This window comes from Apaloderma vittatum, unplaced genomic scaffold (assembly GCF_000703405.1).
Source record: "Apaloderma vittatum isolate BGI_N311 unplaced genomic scaffold, ASM70340v1 scaffold4299, whole genome shotgun sequence".
Lineage (NCBI taxonomy): Eukaryota > Metazoa > Chordata > Aves > Trogoniformes > Trogonidae > Apaloderma > Apaloderma vittatum.
The window spans coordinates 18,327-34,673 of record NW_009736779.1 but is presented as its reverse complement, the minus strand read 5'-3'; positions in this window follow the sequence as shown (position 1 = coordinate 34,673).

Below are 16,347 nucleotides of genomic sequence, written 5' to 3'. Positions count from 1 at the left end.
CATACAGCACATGGTAAATCAAATTATGCAAGTGTCACAGGGCAAATGAGATTACTAAATGAGATAGGATTGGAATGCTAGAAGATGTTCAAGGTCTGTGGTTAAAGATATCCACTAGGTAATTGATGTTGTGCTGAAGATTTCCATCCCAGATAATTGGATAATGGAGTACAGCTGGGGAGGGCTGGGTGTTTCGAGTGAGAGTTACACGTGCTGTCCATATGGCTATCCATTGGAGCAGAAAGCAGTTTTAGGGCTAGCTAGTGCAGAAGAGAAGCCAGCTTGATGTAAGCATGAAAAGTGGTGTCTGGAGGGTTTTACCTCTGGAGAAGGTGAACTCATGTTGTATAAACTGTGGGTTTTATTGTTCCTAATTTGTAGTTTCTTTCCTACTTAGGGCCCCAAAGCCTACATGTGGTATGCTCTAATGTCATGCTTATTAGAGAAATGCTGATTCTGTGGTCTTCGGCTGGCTGAAGTGTGCGCTCTGCATATTTGTATCCTTAGTAGCTATAGAATCCAGGTGCCATAACTCCTTCTGTTTGGTTTATAATCCTCCAGGCAGATACCTCCTGGCATGAGTCTAAGCCGGGCTTCTGTCAGTAGAGCATAAGTATTTCCCAGAGGCAGAATTGCTGCTCAAGGGTTTTCCGACAACCAGCTTCAGAAAATACCAGTTAGCCAGAGCTGCACAAAACCCCTTTGAGTTATAACCTTTGACACACAGTGTCCTACTCTGTCTACTCAGAAATTTCTGATCAGAAAAAGGTAGTGGAATCGTTTGCTAGTGAAACATCATGTCTCCTAGTAAAACTGTATCTGTGGACAACACAAAGAATGGCTTTTCATGTTTTGTCACTCCCCAAGGATCCTAGAATCATAGAATCATGGAATGTGTTGGGCTGGAAGGGACCTTTAAAGGTCATCTAGTCCAACCCCCTGCAGTGAGCAGGGACATTTTAACTAGATCAGGGTTCTCATAGCCCCATAAAGGCTGAGTTTGTACATGTCTGGGGATGGAGCCTCAACCACCTCTCTGCGCAACCTGTTCCAGTATTTCCAATTTCGTGTAACCTCTGGCTCTTCTCTTTTGAAGAGTGAAAATCATTTGCCAGGAGCCTGTTTTTTTCATGGTTGTATTTGAGATGGGCAGCATATTGGATAAAGCTGTAAGTATGGTACTTTATTTCATCAGCAGGATGGAGCTTTGTGCTCCATGAGTAATATTTATTTGCTTTTCAGTCTTATATTACAGGGCAAATACATTGGTTTATTAGGTTACTAATAAATAACAATAGTCATCATATCTGTTTTATGAAGGAGGTGAATAAAACAAGTCAGTTTAGATTTAATATTCATTTCACTGTTAACTGTCATTCAGAAAACTTTTCTTAGCATCAAGCTGACAGAAAAATCAATGGCATAACAAAATACAATTGGCAGCATAACTGTAAAAATAATACTCCAACATCCCTTTATTTATATAAAAATGGTAACTGTCTCAGAAATGTGTTCTCTGAGAGCTATTTGTTGCATTTTTCATCACCTACTGTCATGTCCCGCCCAGGAAGGAGGAACAGGTGACTTAGATTCCTAATTCTTCAGTGGAGTGGACAATGGTGAGACAAGTCTCAGGGTCCATACACAAACATTTATTAATTTCTCAAAGCGCATAGATCGGACTCACGATAATTGGTTAAGTTACAAGACACATTAGGGCAAGCAATATCCTATGATTTACTGATAACCAGGAAAAGACTAGGTATACAACAAACTACAGCAAGCTGCGTGTTGCTTGATGGTAACAAGGAAAAAGGACATATAACAACTTAAAACTGGCAGTATTATACTTAACGATTACAAGAAAAAACTAAGTATAAACAAAGCAAGGCCAGGTTGCTGCACTGGTCCTGCCAACGAGGATCTCTACTTCTCCTCCTGTATTTCTTCTTCTTGTTGTTGTCTTCATCTCTGTCTACATGCTTCTGCGTCTGGCTTCTTCTCTGTCTCCTGTCTAACTCTTTGCTTTATCCCATTTCAATTTATACACATTTTTCTACATGTGGACTTGCAGCATACCAGAGAGGGGATCAAGGCACTTCATTGTTTAGATAATCCTCATTAACATGTGTGATTGCTCTATCTCCTTGGGAGATACCTAGGAGACAAGGCCATCCTGCCTTTGCAAGACTCCTGATCTTATGAATATTCAGGACAAGGCTGTTGGAAGCATCTGTTTCCTGCTTAGCCGTACCAGATGCCTCTACCACATTCCATTTGGCACTTACCAGTTTGCCACACAGAGCCAGAAACTGGTCTTATTTTTGTCCAAGAAATGTTTAAGGCAAATATTCGTGCGTCTGTCCTCTACACCTACCATTACAGTGATGTTGGAAAATGACCATGCAACACAGTCAAAAGTAAAGTAAAAATGTCAGCACATTATATGCTACATATGAATTAACAGATTAGTGAATGGGTCTCATGGTGAGATAGCTTTTATCTGTGTGTAGACTAAGATTCAGCTCTTTATTCAGTACACTTGAAATATTTCTTAGCATTTTAAAAACTTACTTGATGAAAATTTAACAGAAAGATCTGAAAAATGTAGTCCCTGCATTTGTAGCATCAAACTACAAGGCTTAATTATCTATCATGAAATGATTTCTCAATGATGTAACAGGAATAATTTCTCAAATAATATTGCAAATCCTATTCTAATTTCAGAAGTGTCTTCCTAACTGAATATCAGCTGTGTCCACATATATCCTGTTATATAATTAGTTTTTGTACAACCTTATTTTTCTGTTTATAAATGCATTTTGAGGTCTTACCTCAAGCAATTATACAATTGTGCATGAGAAGTAAGTATAGCACATGCCCTGTAACCAAAATGTCTGTCAAACACAAAACTACATTAAGTCTAAATTGCCCAAGTGAAAAGCTGGAAAACCTGCAGTTCATCCTCTATCTCTACACGTTATCACCACCATATCACAGTGGACATAGTGCCCATTATTTGTACACATCTTTTCTTCGTTATATTGTCGAGTCAATATGTAACTTTGATTCAAGTATCAGAGACTGTAGTCAGGAGAAATCAGGTGGGTTCTTAGTACTCCAAATAAAGAGGGGGTGCTACGCACACAGAATCCATCATCTGTCCTTATTGCACAGATTTAATAATGCATTGCCAGTTTCCCAGATACTCCAGATTTTGTAACGTGGACTGGCTTTGTCTAACATGTATGGATAGCTATAAATACTATCTCAAGCCATCTGTTTCCTGAAGAAAATGTTAGTCTTTGTCTTTGACGTCTACACAGCCACTTCCTTTCCCATTCTTAACTGCTATGTGTTTTGCCAGTGTGCTTGCTGGCAAGCAGTGTTCAGGAGGAAGGAAAATAATTATTCTGGGTATATTTGGGAAACTGATAAGAAATCCTGAGGTTGATAGAACATGGAGCTAGCTTTTACATATCTCTTTTATCAGTTAGCAATAGTGCTCCAAGAAAAGGCAAAATAATATCATGTGAGTCTGGAAAGGAAGAGGCCAGAAAGAAGTTTACCCTCCTCGCTGTATAGACATGAATGTAAGCTTACATGTAGATTGTGCACAGATACCTGCAGAACCTTGAAAAACTGCAGGATGGGGTCCAACTTGAGGGTTTTGCAGTGCAAAAAAGCTGTAGCCCAGCCATATACATATGTGCTTGCATATGCGTGTGGGTAGATATCTGTCTGGACGTAAGACATATTTCTTCTCAGTTGTGGTGGAGAGCAAACCTAGAAATATATTAAGCAAGGAAACACAAAAGTACACAAGTGCAAATCCATAAGGAAACATTGAAAAAGAGTCACTTATAAAAAAAAGGCAAGTGACAAGGACAAGACAACTGTCTTCCAGTTCACAGCTAAAAGGGAAGAATGAGAATAAATGCTCTCCTTTTTGCTCTGCACATTGTCTACTGTGGATACAAGAAACAGTGAACATAGAACTATAGCAAAGGGAATGGAGGTTATATGTTAGTTAGCAAACTTCCCACAGGTAATGGTAGAATCGGAATCAATAGCCTGGGAGAAGATGTGAGAGAGTTGTAATCGTAGGGTTTTAAGAACAGGTGGGAGAAACAACTGTCAGAAATGACATGCCAGCAACAACCATCACAAATGCCATGGGGCAGGTGATTGAACTTGGATGACTTGAGATCCCTTTCAGGCTGCTTTCTGTAATACATCTGTGATTCAATTCTGGCAGTATCAGCTTAAGTGAGAAAATTACTGAGGTCTTTGCAACTTGTGGCTTTTAATAGCACTGACAAGACAACCAACAATTCTGCCAGAGGTCTGTGATACAGCGTTTTTTGTCTGACAGCACTGGTCAAATAATACCCATATACAGGTTTGCTAAGGAATCAAACAAGTGACAACTTTAGCCTTCCTTGAAGATGTCTACCCAAATCGTGGCAATTTCTAAAGATCCATTAAGAAACCAGATAAAATCACTTTGATAAGTGCAAGGCCAGTTTTTGCTAGGTAGCGGTGTTCTAAGCTATTTTACATGATCTTCAGGTTTCACTGTACACACAGTAGTGGCATGAGAGAAAAGAGGAGAGATCACTCACTGAGGGTAAATGATCAGTTCAGGTTTAGTGAAAAGCAAGAGCTTCCAGCAGGAACTAAAGACCATTTAGGGGAAGAGAAGCTGCCACTGACCAAGCAAGTTAGCAGAGCAAGTGTGGAATGAATAAGAGAGTGGCAGTTCTGGGAGTGATCCTGCTCCTGTACTCAGCCCTCAGTTCCCTTCCCTGATGTTCAAACATGGATTCTGTCTTTCCCTCGTTGGAGATGTGCGTAAAAATCGTCCTAGATATATCAGCAAGACAAATGTGGCTTCTCCCAGCAAAACTGGAAAAGGTTACTTTTGCCATTCCACTGGTAAAAGGTTGAGATCTTGGCATGGAAAGGGTGTACTGGCAAACGGCTCTTGAAAACCAAACTTGCTGCTGCTGCTAACAGGTTCTGGGCAGGCAACAGGACAGGAGAGTTGCATCTTCAGCAACAGCTGCTGCTGAAATTGCTCTCACCTCTCACTTAGCAATAGCTACTATCATTGCCACTTCCCTGACACCTGCAAAGCGGCAGCAGCGCTAGTGCCCTACGCAACTGCCGTCCTTACCAGTAATGGAAGCAAAGTCCCTTGCAGAAAATAAGAGCTACACTGAGAGAGCATATGTTTAAATCAGGCTGTTGGTGAGCCTTTTCCTGTTTTTCAGGAAGTAAATGTTTGTAAGATGCTATTGCGTAAACCTATGGAGTTACTGCTAGTTTTTTTGGATATCTTGTTCTACAGAGCACTCATTTTCTGCACTGCTCACTGCTTTCCACTGGTGCCAGGGGCTGATTCACTGATGTTGCTCAAGAAGGTCTCACCTGGCAGTATGTGATAGGATACTGGTTACATCTGTGTTGCTCTGACTCATTTATTTACCTGGGAAGGACGAGGTAAATAAATCAGCCAAGTTACTTTATTTTCTGGAGCATGTTGCCTGACAGTTCTCCTAGAAGAGGCAATAAACCTTGTCTTAGAATGAAGATTTACACCTCAAAACACTGGCTGAGGCAGCTGCATTTGTATGGGTTACATCCTGAGACACTTTATAATGCAAATACTCTTTAGATTACCACTTACAGATGACGTTACAGTTCCCAATTGTACTTGGGCTTCATAAAGTCTTAACGGAAGGAAGAAATACTCTCAAAATCTGTAGCCTATAACTTCTGGATCCTCTGTGAATGCATACAAAAGAAACAACTTTAAACCTACCTCTTTTAAACAAAGTACAAGCAGCGCTGTGTGCAAAACACTGACTGGTCTCACCTAAAAGTCACTTGGATGTCTCACCAGCTTGAAAGTGTCTGCCTGATAAATTCCCAACCATCCTCTCTTAATCTGCTTTTCTGAAGATATTTTCCCTCTCTAGTATGAACTAGCTTGAAAACAGTCATATGCATGGCCATCTCCAATTCTATGATGGATGATTGCCATCCAGTGACATCCAGTGTCAGCACTGGGGATAATTCTTGGCAGTTTTAAGTAGAACTGTGCTGTGTCTTCACAAACCAGACAATACTGAAGGTAAGTGCTCTAAAGAGTACCTTAAAGCATTAAAAGACCGTTGTGTACAAAGAGTACTCACAAAGAAATTACAGTGTAGGTATTCACAATGAAAACTCTTACTGTCTTCATGGGAACAAGCTAAGCAAATGCTGCCACAGAGTCCCCAGGAGACAGGGAGAAAATCTTTTTACTGCTGTAGCAATTAAGAAACCAGGCATTCTCTCCTCCTTTTTTTTTCGCACATATTTCATTAGGCAGTATTAAATAGACAAAATATCCATCTTATATATATTCTTTTTTAAATTTCTGGTTTCTTTAGGTAAGGAAATTTACCTCATGAAAAATGGTGGGCATCGTTAGGAAGCTGTTCATCCCTCCCCAGCCCTTTTCAACAGAGCAGGTAAATTTGGTTTTGGACAAAAAATTTTTAGGCCTGAATCTGTGTGTGTTTGACAGGTCTGTTATCTATTCTGAACAGCCTTTAAAACAAAGACCAAGCTATATCCAGCTGGAAAGGGGAAGAGAGTTTGGTGCTGATTAAAACCTAAGATGCTAAGGCACTTGGAGATCTCCATCACTGTCTCTTAGAAAAGTGCTTTACAGTGAAGGTGTCACTTCCTGCTTCTCCAGTAACTGCACCTTTCGAAACTGCTGGAAGTCACCATCCCTTGGACTATAAAGTTAGATCCTGGGACAGAACTAATTTAGTGTGAAAGCAAAGAAAACACAGGGGTCCAGGAGCAGGAGAAATCCATTTCTAAAAGAGAACAATTTTTCAGTTCTACTCTTGCTCTCTAGATGGGTCAAGGAATGGATGGATGGATGGATGGATAGATATTCTTTTTATAAGCAATGTGAATGTATATATGTATATCAGAAGAATTTAAAAAGCCACACAGGTATAAAATATAACTTGGCAGCTTATCTAGTAAACTAACAGCTTTTCTCTGGCATTTTGCAGTCCTTATATACATTTATGTAGCAGAACATAAGTCAGTCAAATGCTGCTCGTTTGGAGTAATGGTAACTTCAAAGCAGCAATAGCATGCTGTGCAAGACACCAGGGAGCTGTTCAAGGAATATTTCACATAGAAGTCTTTTTAGGAGTCAAAATTTTCCTAATGATATATTTAGAATTTTATTCAATTTGGAAAGCTTTTACACACAAATTCTTTAGAAGTTCAAACTGTGTGCACTTAAATTATGTTTGAAACTCAGTAACTGAAAAATTATAAGTTAGTAGTATGATCATCCAACTAGCAACCATCCCTAGAGTGTTGGTTTCTGTATTACAGATGCTTATTTTTGTGTGTGTGTCACTTCAAGCGTGGAATGCTCCAAGTTTCAGAACACAGCTCCTTAACGTGGTCTCCAGCTTCTGGCATTTAAAGTACTACAGGATCGTATTTCAGCAGACTGTTGATAAAATTAACATTGCAGGGAGCAAGCTGTTAAAGAGAAATGAAGTTTGCTGGAAATAATGTAGATATTGTTTGCATACAATCACTTAAATGGAAAATAAACAGTATCCTGCGTGCAGAACACAAGCGACGGGGAAGCCAGGGTGTGAGGCTCGTCACCCCGTCGGCGCGGAGATGCTCGCTGCCGTGTGGCCGCGTTGATCGCCAGAGGGAGACAGAGCGTGTAACATGTCCCGACAGCTCCGAAAGTGGCAAGAGACGCTCCGGGTGAAGGCAGCACAAAACTCACCCGAGTTTCCAAAACAGTGACAGCTATGCTTAATAATAAGACTTCGCTGCTTTGCTCTGTTTTCCTTAGAGTGGGCCTGTGTATGACAAAAGAGAGAAGAGTAACTTTGTGTCAGCTGAGGACAAAATATTTCTGAGCAAAGGCAGACTCACTAGCAAAGATTTGGTTTTATTCTGAGTAAATGCCATACTGTGCTGGTTTTGTCTGTGGAAGAGTTAAATTTTTTTCACAAGTGCTAGTATGGGCTGTGTTTTGGACTTCTGCTGGAAACAGTTGTTAACACAGGGATTTTTTCTGTTATTGCTGAGCAGTGCTTACACAGCGTCAAGGCCTTTTCTGCTTCACACCTCATCCCATCAGCAAGTAGGCTGGGCGTGCACAACAAGCTGGGAGACAACACAGCTGTGACAGCTGATCCCAGTCCCACACCATATGACATGATGCTCAGCATATAAAATCGGAGGAAGCAGGAAGGGAGAAACATACAGTTCCGGAGCCCACAGCACAAGAAAGATCTGGACATGCTGGAGCGTGTCCAGAGAAGGGCCACGAGGATGTTCAGAGGGCTGGAGCACCTCTCCTATGAAGAGAGACTGAGAGAGTTGGGGCTGTTCAGTCTGCAGAAAAGAAGGCTTCAAGGAGACCTTATCGTGGCCTTCCAGTATCTCAAGGGGGCTACAAGAAAGCTGGTGAAGGACTTCTTAGGATGTCGGGCAGTGATAGGACTAGAGGGAATAGATTAAAGCTAGAGATGGATCAGTTCAGATTGGACGTTAGGAAGAAGTTCTTCACCATGAGGGTGGTGAGACACTGGCACAGGTTGCCCAGAGAGGTGGTGAAAGCCCCATCCCTGGAAGTTTTTAAGATCAGGTTGGAGGGGGCTCTGGGCAACCTGATCTTGTGGGGGATGTCCCTGCCCATGGCGGGGGGGTTGGAACTAGATGATCTTTAAGATCCCTTCCAACCTTGAGAATTCTATGATTCTATGGTGTTTGTCTTCCCAAGTACCCGTTACATGTGATGGAGTTGGCTCAATATCTGTCTGCCAATGCAAAGTGGTGGGTGAATTCCTTGTTTAGCTTTGCCTGTGCTAATGGCTTTTACTTTACCTATCAAACGGTCTTTATCTCAACGATTAAGTCTTCTCGCTTTTACTGTTCCTATTCTCCCGCTCATCCTACCTTCCAGGAGTGAGCAAGCAGCTGGGTGGGGCTGAGCTATTATTTGTGGTTAAACCACAACATCTTATCTAGCATGAATGGTTTGGGCAAATCAACACTGAAGTATGTCTGTATGTGTTTTGTTGGGGTGAAGACTTGTTGAGAGAGAACTAAAGAGTGTTTGAGACCTCATCTGCAAACTAGAGGAAACTTCTTGTTATTAAAAAGGGCATGTCTACATTGGTATTTAATTGGTTCAAAACTTGTTGATAATAATATATATTTTGACGGCCAGAATACTGAGGAGGAGAATTCATTCTTTTTTGTAACCACAGTCTTGTAATCAGCCTGTGTTAGAACATGGCTGAAAAGTCAGCAGAGGTCATCTCTGCCTGGACTCCAAGGGCCTGACACCTGCAGAGTACTGAGATCAGCCTGTGGATGATGAATTCAAGCCTTCCTCATTTCATCAGCCAAAATAATGATTTAGAAGTCTATAGTGGCTGTAGAAATGACTGCTTGAAAAAAAAATAAATCTGGCAGCCAGAAAATCTGGTACTGCTCCAGGCAATAGACTTGCAGATCTCAGAGGCATCATAATTACCTGAGTGAGATGGCTTCTCACAGCTACCACAGTTAATCAGCATCCTCTGCTCTCAGATAGTTGGACTTTCTAACTGCCTATATGGCTAAATGTCTTCGTTCTGCTTTCTATCTTACCTTATTGATAAGAGAGAAAAAAATGGCAACTTGATTTGCAAGTAGTTGGGGTGTCAGACACTTTTTCACTGAAAGCCCATTTGGTGCAGGTTTCCTGCCATGTCTCAGAAAAGAACCATTCTGTAACAGCCAAAATTATGTGGACTCTCAAGTATTCTGTATTCCAAATCTATAATTTCTTCTGTGCACCACCCATATGAGTGCTTACATAGCACTCATTTTAAATTACAAAGTACACTACAACTTTCATATATTCAAATACAGTGAGATAGAGAGTCATTTAAAGTATGTAAGTGAAAAAAGAAAGACACAGCAGCTTCCACAGCATGGAAAGGCAAAAAACTCCTGCTAATCAGATAGCTCATTTTGTTCTGTTCAGAATAGTGCCTTCATGTATGGCTCTGGCTTTGGTTCATTTTGGCTATTGCAACTGTTCTAAATTTAGTTTGGAAAAAGTGTCCCACATGCCAGTTTTATGAACCATTCCTTCTTGCAGCACTGAAATAATGCCATTTCTGGATTGGTCAGGCCAACAGGATTACCTTGTTGTTAATTGTTTGAGTTTGGCTACAGTAACCATTTTTCTTTTGTCACACTGAAGAATAAGTTTAAACAGGTAAGCAAACACATACTGTTCTTTTCATATTCTATTTCCTCTCAGATTTGCCAAGTTCCTGCTAATTCTCACATGAATTCTACATAGTGGGTAAAGCAAAGAAGCCATATATGGTTTTAAAACAAGTACACACATTGATCTAAATATTACCTGAACTGGAGGTTTCTGTGCTAATGTATCCTAGTTTGCTTCAGGAAATCCCTTTGTTACTGCAAATAGAAACTTAAACAGCACAAAAAGTTTTTCAAGAAGGAAAAAGCCTAACATTATGCCTATTATGAGCACCCATTTTAAGATCGCTTTAGAAAATACACACTACTGTTGTTTTTATTTCATCATTTCTTTTCCTCTTTTATTTAGTCGTTTACACTGTATCCATCAAGATAAAATTTAGCCATCTGTAACATGTCATATGAGTCAAATATTCCTTCTAACGAGGTTCCTTGGGAATCTTGTCATTAATTTTAAGCTATACTGGGAATTTTTGCCAGTGCTTACGATTAAGTAATGTCTTTCATTTCCAGAGATCCTCAGAGTTTCTCCCATGCCGTAGACCTACTCTCAGTAGTTCATAGTTATTCCAATGTGTTGTCTCTGGTGATAGGATTTAGCCTTTACCTCAGCACATGCAGTGCTGGGTGCTTATATATAATGTTTTATTACAAAAGCAAACATGGTTTTTTGTGTGAGTGCTTGAGTCAGTACATGCAGTCACACAGGCTGTGTTCTAAAAAGACATTTCATTTACTGGTAGAGCATAACACGGGAGTAGCTGACAGAAGGCAACAGAGATATTAACTATTTTGGCATGGGAGCCAGAAAGATAGTTGAGAACCAAAGAAGCAATTTGATGCTCTCTTACCATCTGCAAAAAGATTTTCTCAGCAGGTTGGTTTAGGCTGCTGCAGACCATGAGTGATCTCATGCCTGTGTCTGTCTCACCCAGCTTCCTGCTGCAGCCGCTGGAAAGCCCATTTTCTCTCTCTGCAGCGTCAGGCAACTTTGCTAAGATCAAGACAGTGTGAAAATGGAACACAGAAGGCCTTCCTATGAGAGGCCAAATTCTGAAAATTAGTTTTATATCTTTTATTTAGTCTTTTGACTTGAAAACGTAAGTTACAATTCAATAGTGATAGGAAACTGGAAATAGCCCTTCTTTGATTTCCACAGTTCTTACCAGAATCTAGACAATTCTGGCCATTAATTGCTGTTCAAATTCTTCTTCACCTGTGTTCTTTCTCCTTTCCTCTCATTCTGAAGGGAAGGAAGGGTTAAGTCCATGTCCTCACAGGGAAGTAACAGTTCTTCCCAAAAGACAAGTCACAAGCAAACTATTTAATTGTAAACGTCTCACTGAAGAATTGGTACATGAATGAGACATGACTTCATCCTTTAACCCACATGCTTCACTGGTCTAGGGAACCCTGGTGGGTTTGGCCTATTTTAGTCATAGTTGTCATGGGAGATCCTTAATGACTTAGTAAGGTAGCTTAAAAAATCTCCATACAGAATCCAGCATATGGTATATTTATTGGCAAATGTTAATCCCCCTAGGAACAAGTTCTGTAGTAACAAATGATGAATTATGTGGCTTCATAAGCACTCATGTCATCAAATGCACCATTGACCTTTTTGCATTTTCAGGGGGATTTTCTGCTGTGAGCAGTTTCTCTAGTTTGGAAGTGAAGCGGTTTAACAACGTGTCCTGAAGGAAACAGGTAATCAATAATTTCAGTTTTGGTTACTGTAAAAAGTAAATGAGACCCACAGATTTGTTGAGCAAGTAAGCAATCCAGGATTTAGCAAAGCTTAAGCAAGGACTAAAAAAGTACATGAATACTCATAGTACAGGAACACAAAGTAGAATTCCTTGACAGGAGGAAAAAAGTAAGAGTAGGTCAAATAGGTCTTACAGCACCAGAGGTAAAAAAAATTCATTTAAGGCATGCTTTTTTGGATCAAGAAAAAAAACTTAGAAAACACCTCACTCCAGTGAATAAGTCTGTTACAAATTTTAAGAGAAGATGCTTATAAGGTAGCCTGCACTTGGCAACCAAGGGCATGGAGCCCCTATTTAACTTCATTGAAGAGACGATCTGAATCTCTTGCCTGGATCCTGTTATTATAATCCTGGCATTGGGCTTTGGTCTTGGGACATGAGAACTCTAGGAACCGCACTGAGAACAGCAGAAGGTCTCCCTGAAAAGACGAGATTGAGAAATGGAGCAGACAAGGTCAGGACACGGTCGTGTCCGGCTGTCCTCATAGCCTGAAACTAATGAGACCACAAGAACAGTGTCTAAACCATCATTTCAGCAAAGTAAGACTGCTGCTGGAACCAGAGCACCATTTCCAGCAGAATGGTTCTCCAAAAATAATTTTAAAATCTGACAGAAAGGATCAGCTATTACTATGTGTATATAACACACACAACTCTGCGTGCAGCGTTCACTTTGTGCTGCACTCAGGTACCCCTGACTGCAGTACAGGCAGAGCTGGGACAAAGAATGCCTTCTGTTTCTCATTGACCATAGTCCATGTTAAATTCAAAACTACACCCTGTGTTGGTGAATTGAACTCTTCTGTCCTTGTCTGTGATTATCTGCCACAGCCTGCCGACTCAGAACTATTCCTGAAAGCTGGGTGCTAGAGCTGGTATCAGGTCAGGCAGACCATGCAGGGAAAATTGAACTTGTTTCACAGGGTGCATCTGCTGCCAAAATGAAAGTGAAGAATCCACAGCTACAGTGGTAATGTAGCTATTTTTGGTCCTAGTCTCTCCCTGTGCTCTGCACAACAGCTGAGATGAGCTAACATAACGTGGTGTTCCAATGTATGCATGTACGTACTGTGCCAGCTGTGGGCAGACAGCCTTCTGTATAGAAGAATCTGTATAGACCATGTAAGTAAACACGTAGGTAAGTTACTTAGATTGTAATTCACTTGTGTGGTGGATGTCAGCACAATTCTTAGGAGCAGCTAATATTAATTTACCACACATTGCACTGCCACACTACATGCCCCTAAAATCAGTGCTAGGAGTTGTTCAGTGATTAGTCAGGTACAAAGTGTGAACAGTTGGCTGGACCATCACTAGTGATTTCTTTTGTCTTAATCTATTTCCTGTGGGGCTTTTTTTCACAGCTTGACTGGGCTGGACCATACTTCACTGTACGAGCTGAGCAGGGTTGCAGATGAAGTTGAGCTTGAGGTGCCATCTTCATTACTTTTGTGAAGACTTACCATAACCTCAATGTAGATCCAGGAAGTTGGGCATTTCTACAGCTCCCCTCTCATCGTAAGCCTCAGGCTGTCCGTCCACCTCCACAGGGACTGTTCACCAGAGACCTGCCACGTACCTCCCCTATCCCTGCTGCTCAGCCTCAGGACCTAAGTAGACACCTTGTCAGCATCGCAGAAAAAATTCTCAAGCTCTCACTCACTCAGAAGTATGAGGCAAACCACACTAGACCAGCACAGGCACACTGGAATTTAAGCAAACTGAATCGCTTGGGGCTTGGGCTGCCAAGAGAATTTTTGGGCCCTGAGAACATTTATACACTCTGGGCTTGGGCTGCTTTCTCCATCCCATCATGACTAATGGTCCTAATTGATTGGAACTGCCAAGCCTGTCTGCCAAGCAGAATATTTTTACAATCCTAGCTCTATTTATGCACTGACAAATACAAAACTTGGTGTCAGTAAAGAAAGTGCAAAGCAGAACTGCAGGAAAAGAAACAATTTGGCAGAGAAGACCATTAAATGGTGAACAACAAGGCACCAAGCAGTGGTAGCACATGTGAATACCTGTGCCTGGTGTGAGTGAGTGCCAGGAGCACTGCTACAAAGAAGTCTATACAGGTCTCTAAAACAGCATTTAGCACATATTTTGAGAAGTTGTTTATTTTTGAAATATCTGCTCATCTCTGCTGGAGATGCACTTGCTTTTCTGCTTTCAGTCTTTTCCAGGGACAAATGCCTCAGAAATTTATCACCTTTATCAGAGCACTTTAAAGCATAGAACCAAATCTGATACTTAAATGACAGCCACAAAGGATCTCAGTAGGAGTACGTTGTTTCTATTTTCTATGACAGAGAAAACTCGTTATTTGAAAGAGACCATTTCCTTCTCAGGCAGCACTGAAGCTTTTTTAGCCAGGCAGAGGAAGGAGGTGGTGTCCCAGTTTGATTTCATCTGCTCAGCAGAATAATCAATGCATGTCCATTTATTTCAGCTTGGAGAAGCATGACACTCCTAAGGCTGCTTTAACATTAGCATACAATAACCCAAGCATTTATTACAACTGACCCAGTCTAAGATATATTCTCTTTTCTACTGCTACCTAAAAAAGACAAGGGAAGAGAGAGGACAGCTTATCTCACAACAGTTCCTCGGCTCTGTTGCTGTTTCTGCACTCACCTCAAGCCTTCACAAGCCTGTTTGTCTTACCTTTAAGATTGTCTCTCCAGTTGCACTTTATGTAGGCTTATGAACACATCAAGCTTAAATGAAATGTCTGGGAAAAGCCAGAGAACATCTCAAGTAGCCTAGGAGGCTAGAAGGTGAGGATAAACTATAAGAATGATGATCTTAAACAAGTTTTGATTCTCCCCGCTTTTGCTCTTTTGCTATTTGGTATTACAGACTTCTGTTTCCTGTCAATCTCTGAGCCCAACTCTTCCTATAGCAGAGGCTGTCTGCAGCTTCCCATCAGACTGCTAAAATCAAAGAGTAAAAGTGAGAAATGGATGCATTTCCAGTACTCATTAAGAGCTTACCTCAGCTCTTAAATACTTTTCTTTGAATTTCTCGACTGTAACAACAAGCAGGGGGATTGGAAGGCAGAAACTGGAAGCAGATAAGCTTATTAAAGAATGGTAGGGGAGGCTCAGTATGAAGCTGTGTTTCTTGGTAAGTTAGCACAGCTACAATCACAACAGGGGAGGCAGACTGGACAAGAATTGCCCCTTTTCATGCATGAAGCAGATGACCTGATCTTTTACATGATGCGCCAGGAGTGTTTTATAAGCAGAATTGCCACAGAGTTGTTTGTTACTGCAAGGCTGGGAAGATGACTGCTGAGTTTTGCCCTTCTGCCTGCCTCTAGATATGAAAACTGATTGTATATTGATTGTATGGTATATTGGCTTACTACTAACGTCACAAATAAGCGCTGTCAATCTGCCCAATTTTTCACAGCACAGTAAGAAGTGCCTACATAGGCTGACTGCCCCGCCAATTTTTTCCTGTCCAGGCATGGGTAGCAGCAGCAAATGTCCAGTTAGCTCTTGTGACTTAACACGACGTTGTGGCATGACCAGGTAGCAACGGGTGCAGTTGGAGAAAAACACTTGTCAACTGACCTAATCACCTCTTTCTTTCCTTGCTGGAAAAAAAGTGATACCGAATCCTCCTTTGTGCATCCCTGCAGAGGAGGAGATACGAGGCTTTAACAGCCACTCTACAACAGCACTGCCGTGCCCGAGAGCGCCGGCGACCACCGAAAACAGCGTTATTTTTCCTAGAAATTAATTTCCTCAAGGAAAGCAGCAGAGGGGGCCATTGCCTCGCAATAAGGCAGCCGGACCGCCTCCTCCGCCCCTTCCCCTCCTCCGTCGAAGTGAGATGGGTACCACCCCACAGGGCGGGGATGTCTGGAAGCACGCCGAGCCGCCCGAAGCGCAGGAGGGGTGCAGAGCCGGAGAAAACCCCGCACCCGCTCCCCCGCAGGGGCGGCAGCGGCGCTCCGCGTTCCTCCCGCTCGCCGGCTTGGTTTGCCGCCTGCGAGTGGGCAGGGAAGAGAGGGAAGAAAATAAAATCTGCCAAGTGCTGCCCCGCAGTTACAGGAAGTGCTGAAACTCTTCTGTGACGTAGGAGATAGTGCTCGCTGGGGTCGTCTTTGCTGCCCTTTACGAAACTAAAATCACAGTTAGCAACGCAGGAGAAGCATTGCAGTGTCCTCTTCCCGGTCCCTGCACCAATCCTCCTCACCTGCAACAGGTAATCTGAGATAACGCTC